Source organism: Syngnathus floridae, chromosome 4 (assembly GCF_059516105.1).
Source record: "Syngnathus floridae isolate MCC-2025c chromosome 4, RoL_Sflo_1.0, whole genome shotgun sequence".
Classification (NCBI taxonomy): Eukaryota; Metazoa; Chordata; class Actinopteri; order Syngnathiformes; family Syngnathidae; genus Syngnathus; species Syngnathus floridae.
Window position 1 is genome coordinate 1,822,972 of NC_142416.1, and position 18,706 is coordinate 1,841,677.

General features: G+C 56.2%; 1 protein-coding gene across 9 annotated transcripts in view; it reads left to right on the forward strand.

Annotated features, from left to right (window-relative positions):
- LOC148398548 (janus kinase and microtubule-interacting protein 3-like) overlaps positions 1–18,706 on the forward strand; it is a 319,781-nt gene that overhangs the window by 43,164 nt on the left and 257,911 nt on the right. The window lies entirely within an intron of this gene.

Here is an 18,706-nt window from a genome sequence, read left to right on the forward strand (position 1 = left end):
GTTGTGTCGTCTGCTGACTTCACGATGTGATTGGTGGTGAACCTGAGGACGCAGTCGTGTGTCATCAGGGTGAACAGCAGGGGGCTCAGGACGCAGCCCTGAGGGGAGCCTGTGCTGAGGGTGATGACATCAGAGGTGTTCTGTCCGACCCGGACTGACTGAGGTCTGTTGGTGAGGAAGTCTAGCAGCCAGTTGCGAAGGGGGGTGTTGAAGCCCAGGTGTTCCATTTTTCCTACCAGATGCTGTGGGATGATGGTGTTAAACGCTGAGCTGAAGTCCAGGAACAGCATCCGCACATGGGTGTTCTTCTCCTCCAGGTGAGCCAGGCTCAGGTGAAGAACGGAGGAGATGGCGTCCTGAGTGGAGCGGTTTTGCCGGTCGGCAAACTGGAACGGGTCAAATAATAGGGGGAGTCTGGAAACGATGTGACCTTTAAGCAGCCTTTCGAAGCACTTCATCATAACCGGAGTCAGTGCAACAGGCCGGTAATCATTAAATGAGGTGATTTGAGGTTTCTTCGGCACCGGAATGATGGAGGCAGTCTTAAAGCACGCCGGCACTGTGGCTTGGCCCTGCGAGGTGTTAAAAATGTCTGTGATGACCCCAGCCAGATGACTTGCACATACCCGCCCAGGAATGTTGTCGGGGCCAGGGGCCTTATGGGGGGACTCTCCTCAGGATCTTAGACACATCGGCGGAGTCAATACAAACCTGAAAAAAGGAAACATAAACACAAAATTGAATATAAACTAAAAAATGGTTGGAAGTAAATATTTACATTATCAAAAAACAATACTTACCTGATACAAACCTGAAAAAAGGAAACACAGTTATACTTACCTATGCCGAGATCACATATTCACGCCCAATCGGTGCCTGCAAGAAAAGAAACAGAAATTCACAAGAGCGAAAACAACAAGTTAATAAGCTAAAATAAGTAGATGGGAAATTATCCGGAACGAAACGCAAATTGCTGACATGAAACTATATAAGGACCGCTCAAAGCAGGAAACTCAGTCTCGATGCGGCCATGAAGGAGGAAACAGCTCCACATGCAATGAAACTAAATTTAGCTGCAATTCCCGTGTGCCAGACCTGAGGAAGGCACAAAAGATGCCGAAACGTTGTCGATGGCCACACGGAGGAAATAAAAGGGAGCGCAAACTAGCGCCGATAGGAAAACAATTAGACGCAAAATTATAATTTACCCACGCTCTACCCAGATAGGAGAGCGCATGGATGCCGCACAGAGCAAGATGCTCTCGCTCAACCCAGATAGGGGAGTCGATGAATTAAGTGCGAGGTACGACTAATTTGACCGCAAATGCAGCTGTCAATCTATCATGCCAAGTCGAGACTCATTTATTACATATATAACAAAGGCGACCGGATAGGCAAAGTACAAACACAAAAACAAACAACAACTACAAAGCAAATACATGTTTATTAAGCCCAATTTGGCCTGACCAGCATGGCTGGCGCAGCCACGACGGGCGGTGTGCTCTGGGGCTGGTTGTGGGACGTGGGCGTGGATGGTAGGACCGTGCCTTTGCTCCTCTCCTTCGGGGGAGGAACTCCCTACTTAATCCTAACTCGCCTGTGCCACCTCCACTGCCCCCCCACGTTTCCAGTTTCCATTCAGCTCCTGCTGCGTCTGTGCGCTGTCCCCTGAACCGATCCTACCCTAACCCTAACCCTAACCCTAACCTAACCCCAAACCCTAACCCTAACCCTAACCCCAACCCTAACCCTAACCCTAATCCAAATCCCTCCCTGACTCCCAATATGAAAAAAATTTCAACCTTAAGTCAAAAATTGAAAATAAGAAGTCAAAAATTTGAACATAAACACAAAATTGAATATAAACTAAAAAGTGGTTGGAAGTAAATATTTACACTATCAAAAAACAATACTTACCTGATACAAACCTGAAAAAAGGAAACATAAACACAAAATTGAATATAAACTAAAAAATGGTTGGAAGTAAATATTTACATTATCAAAAAACAATACTTACCTGATACAAACCTGAAAAAAGGAAACACAGTTATACTTACCTATGCCGAGATCACATATTCACGCCCAATCGGTGCCTGCAAGAAAAGAAACAGAAATTCACAAGAGCGAAAACAACAAGTTAATAAGCTAAAATAAGTAGATGGGAAATTATCCAGAACGAAACGCAAATTGCTGACATGAAACTATATAAGGACCGCTCAAAGCAGGAAACTCAGTCTCGATGCGGCCATGAAGGAGGAAACAGCTCCACATGCAATGAAACTAAATTTAGCTGCAATTCCCGTGTGCCAGACCTGAGGAAGGCACAAAAGTTGCCGAAACGTTGTCGATGGCCACACGGAGGAAATAAAAGGGAGCGCAAACTAGCGCCGATAGGAAAACAATTAGACGCAAAATTATAATTTACCCACGCTCTACCCAGATAGGAGAGCGCATGGATGCCGCACAGAGCAAGATGCTCTCGCTCCACCCAGATAGGGGAGTCGATGAATTAAGTGCGAGGTATGACCAATTTGACCGCAAATGCAGCTGTCAATCTATCATGCCAAGTCGAGACTCATTTATTACATATATAACAAAGGCGACCGGATAGGCAAAGTACAAACACAAAAACAAACAACAACTACAAAGCAAATACATGTTTATTAAGCCCAATTTGGCCTGACCAGCATGGCTGGCGCAGCCACGACGGGCGGTGTGCTCTGGGGCTGGTTGTGGGACGTGGGCGTGGATGGTAGGACCGTGCCTTTGCTCCTCTCCTTCGGGGGAGGAACTCCCTACTTAATCCTAACTCGCCTGTGCCACCTCCACTGCCCCCCCACGTTTCCAGTTTCCATTCAGCTCCTGCTGCGTCTGTGCGCTGTCCCCTGAACCGATCCTACCCTAACCCTAACCCTAACCTAACCCCAAACCCTAACCCTAACCCTAACCCCAACCCTAACCCTAACCCTAATCCAAATCCCTCCCTGACTCCCAATATGAAAAAAATTTCAACCTTAAGTCAAAAATTGAAAATAAGAAGTCAAAAATTTGAACAGTAAACACAAAATTGAATATAAACTAAAAAGTGGTTGGAAGTAAATATTTACACTATCAAAAAACAATACTTACCTGATACAAACCTGAAAAAAGGAAACATAAACACAAAATTGAATATAAACTAAAAAATGGTTGGAAGTAAATATTTACATTATCAAAAAACAATACTTACCTGATACAAACCTGAAAAAAGGAAACACAGTTATACTTACCTATGCCGAGATCACATATTCACGCCCAATCGGTGCCTGCAAGAAAAGAAACAGAAATTCACAAGAGCGAAAACAACAAGTTAATAAGCTAAAATAAGTAGATGGGAAATTATCCGGAACGAAACGCAAATTGCTGACATGAAACTATATAAGGACCGCTCAAAGCAGGAAACTCAGTCTCGATGCGGCCATGAAGGAGGAAACAGCTCCACATGCAATGAAACTAAATTTAGCTGCAATTCCCGTGTGCCAGACCTGAGGAAGGCACAAAAGATGCCGAAACGTTGTCGATGGCCACACGGAGGAAATAAAAGGGAGCGCAAACTAGCGCCGATAGGAAAACAATTAGACGCAAAATTATAATTTACCCACGCTCTACCCAGATAGGAGAGCGCATGGATGCCGCACAGAGCAAGATGCTCTCGCTCAACCCAGATAGGGGAGTCGATGAATTAAGTGCGAGGTACGACTAATTTGACCGCAAATGCAGCTGTCAATCTATCATGCCAAGTCGAGACTCATTTATTACATATATAACAAAGGCGACCGGATAGGCAAAGTACAAACACAAAAACAAACAACAACTACAAAGCAAATACATGTTTATTAAGCCCAATTTGGCCTGACCAGCATGGCTGGCGCAGCCACGACGGGCGGTGTGCTCTGGGGCTGGTTGTGGGACGTGGGCGTGGATGGGAGGACCGTGCCTTTGCTCCTCTCCTTCGGGGGAGGAACTCCCTACTTAATCCTAACTCGCCTGTGCCACCTCCACTGCCCCCCCACGTTTCCAGTTTCCATTCAGCTCCTGCTGCGTCTGTGCGCTGTCCCCTGAACCGATCCTACCCTAACCCTAACCCTAACCCTAACCTAACCCCAAACCCTAACCCTAACCCTAACCCTAACCCCAACCCTAACCCTAACCCTAATCCAAATCCCTCCCTGACTCCCAATATGAAAAAAATTTCAACCTTAAGTCAAAAATTGAAAATAAGAAGTCAAAAATTTGAACATAAACACAAAATTGAATATAAACTAAAAAGTGGTTGGAAGTAAATATTTACACTATCAAAAAACAATACTTACCTGATACAAACCTGAAAAAAGGAAACATAAACACAAAATTGAATATAAACTAAAAAATGGTTGGAAGTAAATATTTACATTATCAAAAAACAATACTTACCTGATACAAACCTGAAAAAAGGAAACACAGTTATACTTACCTATGCCGAGATCACATATTCACGCCCAATCGGTGCCTGCAAGAAAAGAAACAGAAATTCACAAGAGCGAAAACAACAAGTTAATAAGCTAAAATAAGTAGATGGGAAATTATCCGGAACGAAACGCAAATTGCTGACATGAAACTATATAAGGACCGCTCAAAGCAGGAAACTCAGTCTCGATGCGGCCATGAAGGAGGAAACAGCTCCACATGCAATGAAACTAAATTTAGCTGCAATTCCCGTGTGCCAGACCTGAGGAAGGCACAAAAGTTGCCGAAACGTTGTCGATGGCCACACGGAGGAAATAAAAGGGAGCGCAAACTAGCGCCGATAGGAAAACAATTAGACGCAAAATTATAATTTACCCACGCTCTACCCAGATAGGAGAGCGCATGGATGCCGCACAGAGCAAGATGCTCTCGCTCCACCCAGATAGGGGAGTCGATGAATTAAGTGCGAGGTACGACCAATTTGACCGCAAATGCAGCTGTCAATCTATCATGCCAAGTCGAGACTCATTTATTACATATATAACAAAGGCGACCGGATAGGCAAAGTACAAACACAAAAACAAACAACAACTACAAAGCAAATACATGTTTATTAAGCCCAATTTGGCCTGACCAGCATGGCTGGCGCAGCCACGACGGGCGGTGTGCTCTGGGGCTGGTTGTGGGACGTGGGCGTGGATGGTAGGACCGTGCCTTTGCTCCTCTCCTTCGGGGGAGGAACTCCCTACTTAATCCTAACTCGCCTGTGCCACCTCCACTGCCCCCCCACGTTTCCAGTTTCCATTCAGCTCCTGCTGCGTCTGTGCGCTGTCCCCTGAACCGATCCTACCCTAACCCTAACCCTAACCTAACCCCAAACCCTAACCCTAACCCTAACCCCAACCCTAACCCTAACCCTAATCCAAATCCCTCCCTGACTCCCAATATGAAAAAAATTTCAACCTTAAGTCAAAAATTGAAAATAAGAAGTCAAAAATTTGAACAGTAAACACAAAATTGAATATAAACTAAAAAGTGGTTGGAAGTAAATATTTACACTATCAAAAAACAATACTTACCTGATACAAACCTGAAAAAAGGAAACATAAACACAAAATTGAATATAAACTAAAAAATGGTTGGAAGTAAATATTTACATTATCAAAAAACAATACTTACCTGATACAAACCTGAAAAAAGGAAACACAGTTATACTTACCTATGCCGAGATCACATATTCACGCCCAATCGGTGCCTGCAAGAAAAGAAACAGAAATTCACAAGAGCGAAAACAACAAGTTAATAAGCTAAAATAAGTAGATGGGAAATTATCCGGAACGAAACGCAAATTGCTGACATGAAACTATATAAGGACCGCTCAAAGCAGGAAACTCAGTCTCGATGCGGCCATGAAGGAGGAAACAGCTCCACATGCAATGAAACTAAATTTAGCTGCAATTCCCGTGTGCCAGACCTGAGGAAGGCACAAAAGATGCCGAAACGTTGTCGATGGCCACACGGAGGAAATAAAAGGGAGCGCAAACTAGCGCCGATAGGAAAACAATTAGACGCAAAATTATAATTTACCCACGCTCTACCCAGATAGGAGAGCGCATGGATGCCGCACAGAGCAAAATGCTCTCGCTCCACCCAGATAGGGGAGTCGATGAATTAAGTGCGAGGTACGACTAATTTGACCGCAAATGCAGCTGTCAATCTATCATGCCAAGTCGAGACTCATTTATTACATATATAACAAAGGCGACCGGATAGGCAAAGTACAAACACAAAAACAAACAACAACTACAAAGCAAATACATGTTTATTAAGCCCAATTTGGCCTGACCAGCATGGCTGGCGCAGCCACGACGGGCGGTGTGCTCTGGGGCTGGTTGTGGGACGTGGGCGTGGATGGGAGGACCGTGCCTTTGCTCCTCTCCTTCGGGGGAGGAACTCCCTACTTAATCCTGGCGCAGCCACGACGGGCGGTGTGCTCTGGGGCTGGTTGTGGGACGTGGGCGTGGATGGGAGGACCGTGCCTTTGCTCCTCTCCTTCGGGGGAGGAACTCCCTACTTAATCCTATGAGAAACAAAAATATTTCATTCAATACGGGTGTGCCAGACCTGAAGAAGGCTTAGTATAGCCGAAACGTTGTTAAGGCACACTACTATTTACATTCAATTTAATAATTTCCTATTTACAGTCGATTTAATAATTTACTATTGTTGATTTTATTTACAGTTATTTACAAATCATTTATTTCATTGCAATAAATTACGTTGCTAAATTCGGACAATTTGGACACTAAAAATCTTTTTGAAAAATAGACATTTGATAATTTGTTTTAGAATAAAAAGTCTAAAATTCAAGTTTTACCCACTCATTATATCTTTGAAATTTGAAAATTAAAAATATACATTTAGACATAACAATAAAAATTTGAAGTCCAAAAATTAATATGTCAATTAATTACAACGGGGAATGGACAGTTGTCCGTAGGGGGCGACAGCGCCAGCCTGCAACCCGGGGGCGGGAGCGGGTGGCGAGGTATGGCCACGGATGGATGGACCGTGCGTTGTCCTCTTCTGCTAGGGGGGGACATCAGTTCCCCGTCCCTGGTAGGGGTTGGACTTCACAATCCAATCCTAACCCTAACCCTAACCCTAACCCTTATTTCGGCCACTTGGTGCGTGTGCACGGCCTCCCGCTGGAACCGGGTGGTGTGCGCGAGTGTGCTGGCCGCTGGAAGTGCAATGAGGCTCTGCAGTCTCCTCCGCGGTGCTCATAAACAGCCGATCCGCTAGGCGGGAGCTTATTTTGGCCACTTGGCGCATGGATACGGCCTCCCGGTTGTTCCGGGCGGCGTGCGCGAGTGTGCTTGCCGCTGGAAGTGCAATGAGGCTCCGCGATCTCCTCCGCGGGGCTTATAATTGCCGATCCGCTAGGCAGGAATTTATTTCGGCCACTTGGCGCGTGCGCACGGCCTTCCGGTGGAGTTGGGCGGCGTGTGCGAGTGTGCTTGCCGCTGGAAGTGCAATGAGGCTCCGCGATCTCCTCCGCGGTGCTTATAAACAGCCGCTCCGCTAGGCGGGAGCTTATTTCGGCCACCTGGCGCGTGCGCACGGCCTCAAGGTGGAATCGGGCAGCGTGTGCGAGTGTGCTGGCCGCTGGAAGTGCAATGAGGCTCTGCGGTCTCCTCCGCGGTGCTTATAAACAGCCGGTCCGCTAGGCGAAGCTTATTTCGGCCACTTGGTGCGTGCGCACGGCCTCCCGGTGGAACCGGGAAGCGTGCGCGAGTGTGCTGGCCGCTGGAAGTGCAATGAGGCTCCGCTATCTCCTCCGCGGTGCTTATAAACAGCCGATCCGCTAGGCGGGATCTTATTTCGGCCACTTAGCGCATGCGCACGGCCTCCCGGTTGTTCCGGGCGGCGTGCGCGAGTATGCTTGCCGCTGGAAGTGCAATGAGGCTCTGCGGTCTCCTCCGCGGTGCTTATAAACAGCCGGTCCGCTAGGCGGGAGCTTATTTCGGCCACTTGGCGCGTGCGCACGGCCTCCCGGTGGAACCGGGAAGCGTGTGCGAGTGTGCCGCCCGCTGGAAGTGCAATCAGGCTCCGCGATCTCCTCCGCGGTGCTTTTAAACAGCCGCTCCGAGAGGCGGGAGCTTATTTCGGCCACTTGGCGCATGCGCACGTCCTCCCGGTTGTTCCGGGCGGCGTGCGCGAGTGTGCTTGCCGCTGGAAGTGCAATGAGGCTCCGCGATCTCCTCCGCGGTGCTTATAAACAGCCGATCCGCTAGGCGGGAGCTTATTTCGGCCACCTGGCGCGTGCGCACGGCCTCCCGGTGGAACCGGGAAGCGTGCGCGAGTGTGCTGGCCGCTGGAAGTGCAATGAGGCTCCGCAATCTCCTCCGCGGTGCTTATAAACAGCCGATCCGCTAGGCGGGATCTTATTTCGGCCAGTTAGCGCATGCGCACGGCCTCCCGGTTGTTCCGGGCGGCGTGCGCGTGTATGCTTGCCGCTGGAAGTGCAATGAGGCTCTGCGGTCTCCTCCGCGGTGCTTATAAACAGCCGGTCCGCTAGGCGGGAGCTTATTTCGGCCACTTGGCGCGTGCGCACGGCCTCCCGGTGGAACCAGGAAGCGTGCGCGAGTGTGCCGGCCGCTGGAAGTGCAATGAGGCTCCGCGATCTCCTCCGCGGTGCTTATAAACAGCCAATCCGCTAGGCGGGAGCTTATTTCGGCCACTAGGCGCATGCGCACGGCCTCCCGGTTGTTCCGGGCGGCGTGCGCGAGTGTGCTGGCCGCTGGAAGTGCAATGAAGCTCTGCGATCTCCTCTGCGGTGCTTATAAACAGCCGCTCCGAGAGGCGGGAGCTTATTTCGGCCACTTGGCGCATGCGCTCGTCCTCCCGGTTTTTCCGGGCGGCGTGTGCGAGTGTGCTTGCCGCTGGAAGTGCAATGAGGCTCCGCGATCTCCTCCGCGGTGCTTATAAACAGCCGCTCCGCTAGGCGGGAGCTTATTTTGGCCAATTGGCGCATGCGCACGTCCTCCCGGTTGTTCCGGGTGGCGTGCGCGAGTGTGCTTGCCGCTGGAAGTGCAATGAGGCTCCGCGATCTCCTCCGCGGTGCTTATAAACAGCCGATCTGCTAGGCGGGAGCTTATTTCGGCCACGGCGCGTGCGCACGGCCTCCCGGTGGAGCCGGGCGGTGTGCGTGAGTGTGCTGGCCGCTGGAAGTGCAATGAGGCTCTGCGATCTCCTCCGCGGTGCTTATAAACAGCCAATCCGCTAGAAGGGAGCTTATTTCGGCCACCTGGCGCGTGCGCACGGCCTCCCGGTGGAACCGGGAAGCTTGCGCGAGTGTGCTGGCCGCTGGAAGTGCAATGAGGCTCCGCAATCTCCTCCGCGGTGCTTATAAACAGCCGATCCGCTAGGCGGGAGCTTATTTCGGCCACTTGGCGCGTGTGCACGGCCTCCCGGTGGAACCGGGTGGAGTGCGCGAGTGTGCTGGCCGCTGGAAGTGCAATGAGGCTCTGCAGTCTCCTCCGCGGAGCTCATAAACAGCCGATCCGCTAGGCGGGAGCTTATTTCGGCCACTTGGCGCGTGCGCACGGCCTCCCGGTGGAGCCGGGCGGTGTGCGTGAGTGTGCTGGCCGCTGGAAGTGCAATGAGGCTCTGCGATCTCCTCCGCGGTGCTTATAAACAGCCAATCCGCTAGAAGGGAGCTTATTTCGGCCACTTGGCGCGTGTGCACGGCCTCCCGGTTGTTCCGGGCGGCGTGCGCTAGTATGCTTGCCGCTGGAAGTGCAATGAGGCTCCGTGATCTCCTCCGCAGTGCTTATAAACAGCCGATCCGCTCGGCGGGAGCTTATTTCGGCCACTTGGCGCGTGTGCACGGCCTCCCGGTGGAACCGGGTGGTGTGCGCGAGTGTGCTGGCCGCTGGAAGTGCAATGAGGCTCTGCAGTCTCCTCCGCGGTGCTCATAAACAGCCGATCCGCTAGGCGGGAGCTTATTTCGGCCACTTGGCGCATGTACACGGCCTCCCGGTTGTTCCGGGCGGCGTGCGCGAGTGTGCTTGCCGCTGGAAGTGCAATGAGGCTCCGCGATCTCCTCCGCGGTGCTTATAATTGCCGATCCGTTAGGCAGGAATTTATTTCGGCCACTTGGCGCGTGCGCACGGCCTTCCGGTGGAGTTGGGCGGCGTGTGCGAGTGTGCTTGCCGCTGGAAGTGCAATGAGGCTCCGTGATCTCCTCGCGGTGCTTATAAACAGCCGCTCCGCTAGGCGGGAGCTTATTTCGGCCACTTGGCGCATGCGCACGTCCTCCCAGTTGTTCCGGGCGGCGTGCGCGAGTGTGCTGGCCGCTGGAATTTCAATGAGGCTCTTCGATCTCCTCCGCGGTACTTATAAAAAGCCGATCCGCTCGGCAAGGAGCTATTTCCGGCAACTTGGCGCGTGCGCACGGCCTCCCGGTTGTTCCGGGCAGCTTGCGCGAGTGTGCTGGGCACTGGAAGTGCAATGAGGCTCTGCGGTCTCCTCCGCGGTGCTTGTAAACAGCCGATCCGCTAGGCGGGAGCTTATTTCGGCCACTTGGCTCGTGCGCACGGCCTCAAGGTGGAATCGGGCGGCGTGTGCGAGTGTGCTGGCCGCTGGAAGTGCAATGAGGCTCTGCGGTCTCCTCCGTGGTGCTTATAAACAGCCGGTCCGCTAGGCGGGAGCTTATTTCGGCCACTTGGTGCGTGCGCACGGCCTCCCGGTGGAACCGGGAAGCGTGTGCGAGTGTGCTGGCCGCTGGAAGTGCAATGAGGCTCCGCTATCTCCTCCGCGGTGCTTATAAACAGCGGCTCCGCTAGGCGGGACCTTATTTCGGCCACTTGGCGCGTGCGCACGGCCTCCCGGTGGAACCAGGAAGCGTGCGCGAGTGTGCCGGCCGCTGGAAGTGCAATCAGGCTCCGCGAACTCCTCTGCGGTGCTTATAAACAGCCGCTCCGAGAGGCGGGAGCTTATTTCGGCCACTTGGCGCATGCGCCCCTCCCGGTTGTTCCGGGCGGCGTGCGCGAGTGTGCTTGCCGCTGGAAGTGCAATGAGGCTCCGCGATCTCCTCCGCGGTGCTTATAAACAGCCGATCCGCTCGGCGGGAGCTTATTTCGGCCACTTGGCGCGTGTGCACGGCCTCCCGGTGGAACCGGGTGGTGTGCGCGAGTGTGCTGGCTGCTGGAAGTGCAATGAGGCTCTGCAGTCTCCTCCGCGGAGCTCATAAACAGCCGATTCGCTAGAAGGGAGCTTATTTCGGCCACCTGGCGCGTGCGCACGGCCTCCCGGTGGAACCGGGAAGCGTGCCCGAATGTGCTGGCCGCTGGAAGTGCAATGAGGCTCTGCGATCTCCTCCGCGGTGCTTATAAACAGCCGATCCGCTAGAAGGGAGCTTATTTCGGCCACTTGGCTCGTGCGCACGGCCTCAAGGTGGAATCGGGCGGCGTGTGCGAGTGTGCTGGCCACTGGAAGTGCAATGAGGCTCTGCGGTCTCCTCCGCGGTGCCTATAAACAGCCGGTCCGCTAGGCGGGAGCTTATTTCGGCCACTTGGTGCGTGCGCACGTTCTCCCGGTGGAACCGGGAAGCGTGCGCGAGTGTGCTGGCCGCTGGAAGTGCAATGAGGCTCCGCTATCTCCTCCGCGGTGCTTATAAACAGCCGATCCGCTAGGCGGGATCTTATTTCGGCCACTTAGCGCATGCGCACGGCCTCCCGGTTGTTCCGGGCGGCGTGCGCGAGTATGCTTGCCGCTGGAAGTGCAATGAGGCTCTGCGGTCTCCTCCGCGGTGCTTATAAACAGCCGGTCCGCTAGGCGGGAGCTTATTTCGGCCCCTTGGCGCGTGGGCACGGCCTCCCGATGGAACCAGGAAGCGTGCGCGAGTGTGCTGGCCGCTGGAAGTGCAATGAGGCTCCGCGATCTCCTCCGTGGTGCTTATAATTGCCGATCCGCTAGGCAGGAATTTATTTCGGCCACTTGGCGCGTGCGCACGGCCTTCCGGTGGAGTTGGGCGGCGTGTGCGAGTGTGCTTGCCGCTGGAAGTGCAATGAGGCTCCGCGATCTCCTCCGCGGTGCTTATAAACAGCGGCTCCGCTAGGCGGGAGCTTATTTCGGCCACTTGGCGCGTGCGCACGGCCTCCCGGTGGAACCAGGAAGCGTGCGCGAGTGTGCCGGCCGCTGGAAGTGCAATCAGGCTCCGCGAACTCCTCCGCGGTGCTTATAAACAGCCGCTCCGAGAGGCGGGAGCTTATTTCGGCCACTTGGCGCATGCGCCCCTCCCGGTTGTTCCGGGCGGCGTGCGCGAGTGTGCTTGCCGCTGGAAGTGCAATGAGGCTCCGCGATCTCCTCCGCGGTGCTTATAAACAGCCGATTCGCTCGGCGGGAGCTTATTTCGGCCACTTGGCGCGTGTGCACGGCCTCCCGGTGGAACCGGGTGGTGTGCGCGAGTGTGCTGGCCGCTGGAAGTGCAATGAGGCTCTGCAGTCTCCTCCGCGGAGCTCATAAACAGCCGATTCGCTAGAAGGGAGCTTATTTCGGCCACTTAGCTCGTGCGCACGGCCTCAAGGTGGAATCGGGCGGCGTGTGCGAGTGTGCTGGCCGCTGGAAGTGCAATGAGGCTCTGCGGTCTCCTCCGCGGTGCCTATAAACAGCCAGTCCGCTAGGCGGGAGCTTATTTCGGCCACTTGGTGCGTGCGCACGTTCTCCCGGTGGAACCGGGAAGCGTGCGCGAGTGTGCTGGCCGCTGGAAGTGCAATGAGGCTCCGCTATCTCCTCCGCGGTGCTTATAAACAGCCGATCCGCTAGGCGGGATCTTATTTCGGCCACTTAGCGCATGCGCACGGCCTCCCGGTTGTTCCGGGCGGCGTGCGCGAGTATGCTTGCCGCTGGAAGTGCAATGAGGCTCCGAGATCTCCTCCGCGGTGCTTATAAACAGCCGCTCCGCTAGGCGGGAGCTTATTTTGGCCACTTGGCGCATGCGCACGTCCTCCCGGTTGTTCCGGACGGCGTGCGCGAGTGTGCTTGCCGCTGGAAGTGCAATGAGGCTCCGCTATCTCCTCCGCGGTGCTTATAAACAGCCGATCCGCTAGGCGGGATCTTATTTCGGCCACTTAGCGCATGCGCACGGCCTCCCGGTTGTTCCGGGCGGCGTGCGCGAGTATGCTTGCCGCTGGAAGTGCAATGAGGCTCCGCGATCTCCTCTGCGGTGCTTATAAACAGCCGATCCGCTAGGCGGGAATTTATTTCGCCCACTTGGCGCGTGCGCACGGGCTTCCGGTGGAGTTGGGCCGCGTGTGCGAGTGTGCTTGCCGCTGGAAGTGCAATGAGGCTCCGCGATCTCCTCTGCGGTGCTTATAAACAGCCGCTCCGGTAGGCGGGAGCTTATTTCGGCCACTTGGCGCATGCGCACGTCCTCCCGGTTGTTCCGGGCGGCGTGCGCGAGTGTGCTTGCCGCTGGAAGTGCAATGAGGCTCCGCGATCTCCTCCGCGGTGCTTATAAACAGCCGATCCGCTAGGCGGGAGCTTATTTCGGCCACGGCGCGTGCGCACGGCTTCCCGGTGGAGCCGGGCGGTGTGCGTGAGTGTGCTGGCCGCTGGAAGTGCAATGAGGCTCTGCGATCTCCTCCGCGGTGCTTATAAACAGCCAATCCGCTAGAAGGGTTCTTATTTCGGCCACTTAGCGCATGCGCACGGCCTCCCGGTTGTTCCGGGCGGCGTGCGCGAGTATGCTTGCCGCTGGAAGTGCAATGAGGCTCTGCGGTCTCCTCCGCGGTGCTTATAGACAGCCGATCCGCTAGGCGGGAGCTTATTTCGGCCACTTGGCTCGTGCGCACGGCCTCAAGGTGGAATCGGGCGGCGTGTGCGAGTGTGCTGGCCGCTGGAAGTGCAATGAGGCTCTGCGGTCTCCTCCGCGGTGCTTATAAACAGCCGGTCCGCTAGGCGGGAGCTTATTTCGGCATCTTGGTGCGTGCGCACGGCCTCCCGGTGGAACCGGGAAGTGTGCGCGAGTGTGCTGGCCGCTGGAAGTGCAATGAGGCTCTGCTATCTCCTCCGCGGTGCTTATAAACAGCCGATCCGCTAGGCGGGATCTTATTTCGGCCACTTAGCGCATGCACACGGCCTCCCGGTTGTTCCGGACGGCGTGCGCGAGTATGCTTGCCGCTGGAAGTGCAATGAGGCTCCGCGATCTCCTCCGCGGTGCTTATAAACAGCCGATCCGCTCGGCGGGAGCTTATTTCGGCCACTTGGCGCGTGTGCACGGCCTCCCGTTGGAACCGGGTGGTGTGCGCGAGTGTGCTGGCCGCTGGAGTTGCAATGAGGCTCCGCGATCTCCTCCGTGGTGCTTATAATTGCCGATCCGCTAGGCAGGAATTTATTTCGGCCACTTGGCGCGTGCGCACGGCCTTCCGGTGGAGTTGGGCGGCGCGTGCGAGTGTGCTTGCCGCTGGAAATGCAATGAGGCTCCGCGATCTCCTCCGCGGTGCTTATAAACAGCGGCTCCGCTAGGCGGGAGCTTATTTCGGCCACTTGGCGCGTGTGCACGGCCTCCCGGTGGAACCGGGTGGTGTGCGCGAGTGTGCTGGCCGCTGGAAGTGCAATGAGGCTCTGCAGTCTCCTCTGCGGAGCTCATAAACAGCCGATTCGCTAGAAGGGAGCTTATTTCGGCCACCTGGCGCGTGCGCACGGCCTCCCGGTGAAATGTGCTGGCCGCTGGAAGTGCAATGAGGCTCTGCGATCTCCTCCGCGGTGCTTATAAACAGCCGATCCGCTAGAAGGGAGCTTATTTCGGCCACTTGGCTCGTGCGCACGGCCTCAAGGTGGAATCGGGCGGCGTGTGCGAGTGTGCTGGCCACTGGAAGTGCAATGAGGCTCTGCGGTCTCCTCCGCGGTGCCTATAAACAGCCGGTCCGCTAGGCGGGAGCTTATTTCGGCCACTTGGTGCGTGCGCACGTTCTCCCGGTGGAACCGGGAAGCGTGCGCGAGTGTGCTGGCCGCTGGAAGTGCAATGAGGCTCCGCTATCTCCTCCGCGGTGCTTATAAACAGCCGATCCGCTAGGCGGGATCTTATTTCGGCCACTTAGCGCATGCGCACGGCCTCCCGGTTGTTCCGGGCGGCGTGCGCGAGTATGCTTGCCGCTGGAAGTGCAATGAGGCTCTGCGGTCTCCTCCGCGGTGCTTATAAACAGCCGGTCCGCTAGGCGGGAGCTTATTTCGGCCACTTGGCGCGTGCGCACGGCCTCCCGGTGGAACCAGGAAGCGTGCGCGAGTGTGCCGGCCGCTGGAAGTGCAATGAGGCTCTGCGGTCTCCTCCGCAGTGCTTATAAACAGCCGGTCCGCTAGGCGGGAGCTTATTTCGGCCACTTGGTGCGTGCGCACGGCCTCCCGGTGGAACCGGGAAGCGTGCGCGAGTGTGCTGGCCGCTGGAAGTGCAATGTGGCTCCGCTATCTCCTCCGCGGTGCTTATAAACAGCCGATCCGCTAGGCGGGATCTTATTTCGGCCACTTAGCGCATGCGCACGGCCTCCCGGTTGTTCAGGGCGGCGTGCGCGAGTATGCTGGCCGCTGGAAGTGCAATGAGGCTCCGCAATCTCCTCCGCGGTGCTTATAAACAGCCGATCCGCTAGGCGGGAGCTTATTTCGGCCACTTGGCTCGTGTGCACGGCCTCAAGGTGGAATCAGGCGGCGTGTGCGAGTGTGCTGGCCGCTGGAAGTGCAATGAGGCTCTGCGGTCTCCTCCGCGGTGCTTATAAACAGCCGGTCCGCTAGGCGGGAGCTTATTTCGGCCACTTGGTGCGTGCGCACGGCCTCCCGGTGGAACTGGGTGGTGTGCGCGAGTGTGCTGGCCGCTGGAAGTGCAATGAGGCTCTGCAGTCTCCTCTGCGGAGCTCATAAACAGCCGATTCGCTAGAAGGGAGCTTATTTCGGCCACTTGGCGCGTGTGCACGGCCTCCCGGTGGAACCGGGTGGTGTGCGCGAGTGTGCTGGCCGCTGGAAGTGCAATGAGGCTCTGCAGTCTCCTCCGCGGAGCTCATAAACAGCCGATTCGCTAGGCGGGAGCTTATTTCGGCCACGGCGCGTGCGCACGGCCTCCTGGTGGAGCCGGGCGGTGTGCGTGAGTGTGCTGGCCGCTGGAAGTGCAATGCGGCTCTGCGATCTCCTCCGCGGTGCTTATAAACAGCCGATCCGCTAGGCGGGATCTTATTTCGGCCACTTAGCGCATGCGCACGGCCTCCCGGTTGTTCCGGGCGGCGTGCGCGAGTATGCTTGCCGCTGGAAGTGCAATGAGGCTCCGCGATCTCCTCCGCGGTGCTTATAAACAGCCGATCCGCTCGGCGGGAGCTTATTTCGGCCATTTGGCGCGTGTGCACGGCCTCCTGGTGGAACCGGGTGGTGTGCGCGAGTGTGCTGGCCGCTGGAAGTGCAATGAGGCTCTGCAGTCTCCTCCGCGGAGCTCATAAACAGCCGATTCGCTAGGCGGGAGCTTATTTCGGCCACTTGGCGCGTGCGCACGGCCTCCCGGTGGAACCGGGTGGCGTGCGCGAGTGTGCTGGCCGCTGGAAGTGCAATGAGGCTCCGAGATCTCCTCCGCAGTACTTATAAACAGCCGATCCGCTAGGCGGGAGCTTATTTCGGCCACTTTGCGCGAGCGCACCGCCTCCCGGTTGTTCCGGGCGGCGTGCGCGAGTGTGCTGGCCGCTGGAAGTGCAATAAGGCTCCGCAATCTCCTCCGCGGTGCTTATAAACAGCCAATCCGCTAGGCGGGAGCTTATTTCGGCCACTAGGCGCATGCGCACGACCTCCCGGTTGTTCCGGGCGGCGTGCGCGAGTGTGCTGACCGCTGGAAGTGCAATGAAGCTCTGCGATCTCCTCCGCGGTGCTTATAAACAGCCGCTCCGAGAGGCGGGAGCTTATTTCGGCCACTTGGCGCATGCGCACGTCCTCCCGGTGTTTCCGGGCGGCGTGTGCGAGTGTGTTTGCCGCTGGAAGTGCAATGAGGCTCCGCGATCTCCTCTGCGGTGCTTATAAACAGCCGATCCGCTAGGCGGGAGCTCATTTCGGCCACGGCGCGTGCGCACGGCCTCCCGGTGGAGCCGGGCGGTGTGCGTGAGTTTGCTGGCCACTGGAAGTGCAATGAGGCTCTGCGATCTCCTCCGCGGTGCTTATAAACAGCCAATCCGCTAGAAGGGAGCTTATTTCGGCCACCTGGCGCGTGTGCACGGCCTCCCGGTGGAACCGGGAAGCGTGCGCGAGTGTGCTGGCCGCTGGAAGTGCAATGAGGCTCCGCAATCTCCTCCGCGGTGCTTGTAAACAGCCGATCCGCTAGGCGGGAGCTTATTTCGGCCACTTGGCTCGTGCGCACGGCCTCAAGGTGGAATCGGGCGGCGTGTGCGAGTGTGCTGGCCGCTGGAAGTGCAATGAGGCTCTGCGGTCTCCTCCGTGGTGCTTATAAACAGCCGGTCCGCTAGGCGGGAGCTTATTTCGGCCACTTGGTGCGTGCGCACGGCCTCCCGGTGGAACCGGGAAGCGTGTGCGAGTGTGCTAGCCGCTGGAAGTGCAATGAGGCTCCGCTATCTCCTCCGCGGTGCTTATAAACATCGGCTCCGCTAGGCGGGAGCTTATTTCGGCCACTTGGCGCGTGCGCACGGCCTCCCGGTGGAACCAGGAAGCGTGCGCGAGTGTGCCGGCCGCTGGAAGTGCAATCAGGCTCCGCGAACTCCTCTGCGGTGCTTATAAACAGCCGCTCCGAGAGGCGGGAGCTTATTTCGGCCACTTGGCGCATGCGCCCCTCCCGGTTGTTCCGGGCGGCGTGCGCGAGTGTGCTTGCCGCTGGAAGTGCAATGAGGCTCCGCGATCTCCTCCGCGGTGCTTATAAACAGCCGATCCGCTCGGCGGGAGCTTATTTCGGCCACTTGGCGCGTGTGCACGGCCTCCCGGTGGAACCGGGTGGTGTGCGCGAGTGTGCTGGCCGCTGGAAGTGCAATGAGGCTCTGCAGTCTCCTCCGCGGAGCTCATAAACAGCCGATTCGCTAGAAGGGAGCTTATTTCGGCCACCTGGCGCGTGCGCACGGCCTCCCGGTGGAACCGGGAAGCGTGCCCGAATGTGCTGGCCGCTGGAAGTGCAATGAGGCTCTGCGATCTCCTCCGCGGTGCTTATAAACAGCCGATCCGCTAGAAGGGAGCTTATTTCGGCCACTTGGCTCGTGCGCACGGCCTCAAGGTGGAATCGGGCGGCGTGTGCGAGTGTGCTGGCCACTGGAAGTGCAATGAGGCTCTGCGGTCTCCTCCGCGGTGCCTATAAACAGCCGGTCCGCTAGGCGGGAGCTTATTTCGGCCACTTGGTGCGTGCGCACGTTCTCCCGGTGGAACCGGGAAGCGTGCGCGAGTGTGCTGGCCGCTGGAAGTGCAATGAGGCTCCGCTATCTCCTCCGCGGTGCTTATAAACAGCCGATCCGCTAGGCGGGATCTTATTTCGGCCACTTAGCGCATGCGCACGGCCTCCCGGTTGTTCCGGGCGGCGTGCGCGAGTATGCTTGCCGCTGGAAGTGCAATGAGGCTCTGCGGTCTCCTCCGCGGTGCTTATAAACAGCCGGTCCGCTAGGCGGGAGCTTATTTCGGCCCCTTGGCGCGTGGGCACGGCCTCCCGATGGAACCAGGAAGCGTGCGCGAGTGTGCTGGCCGCTGGAAGTGCAATGAG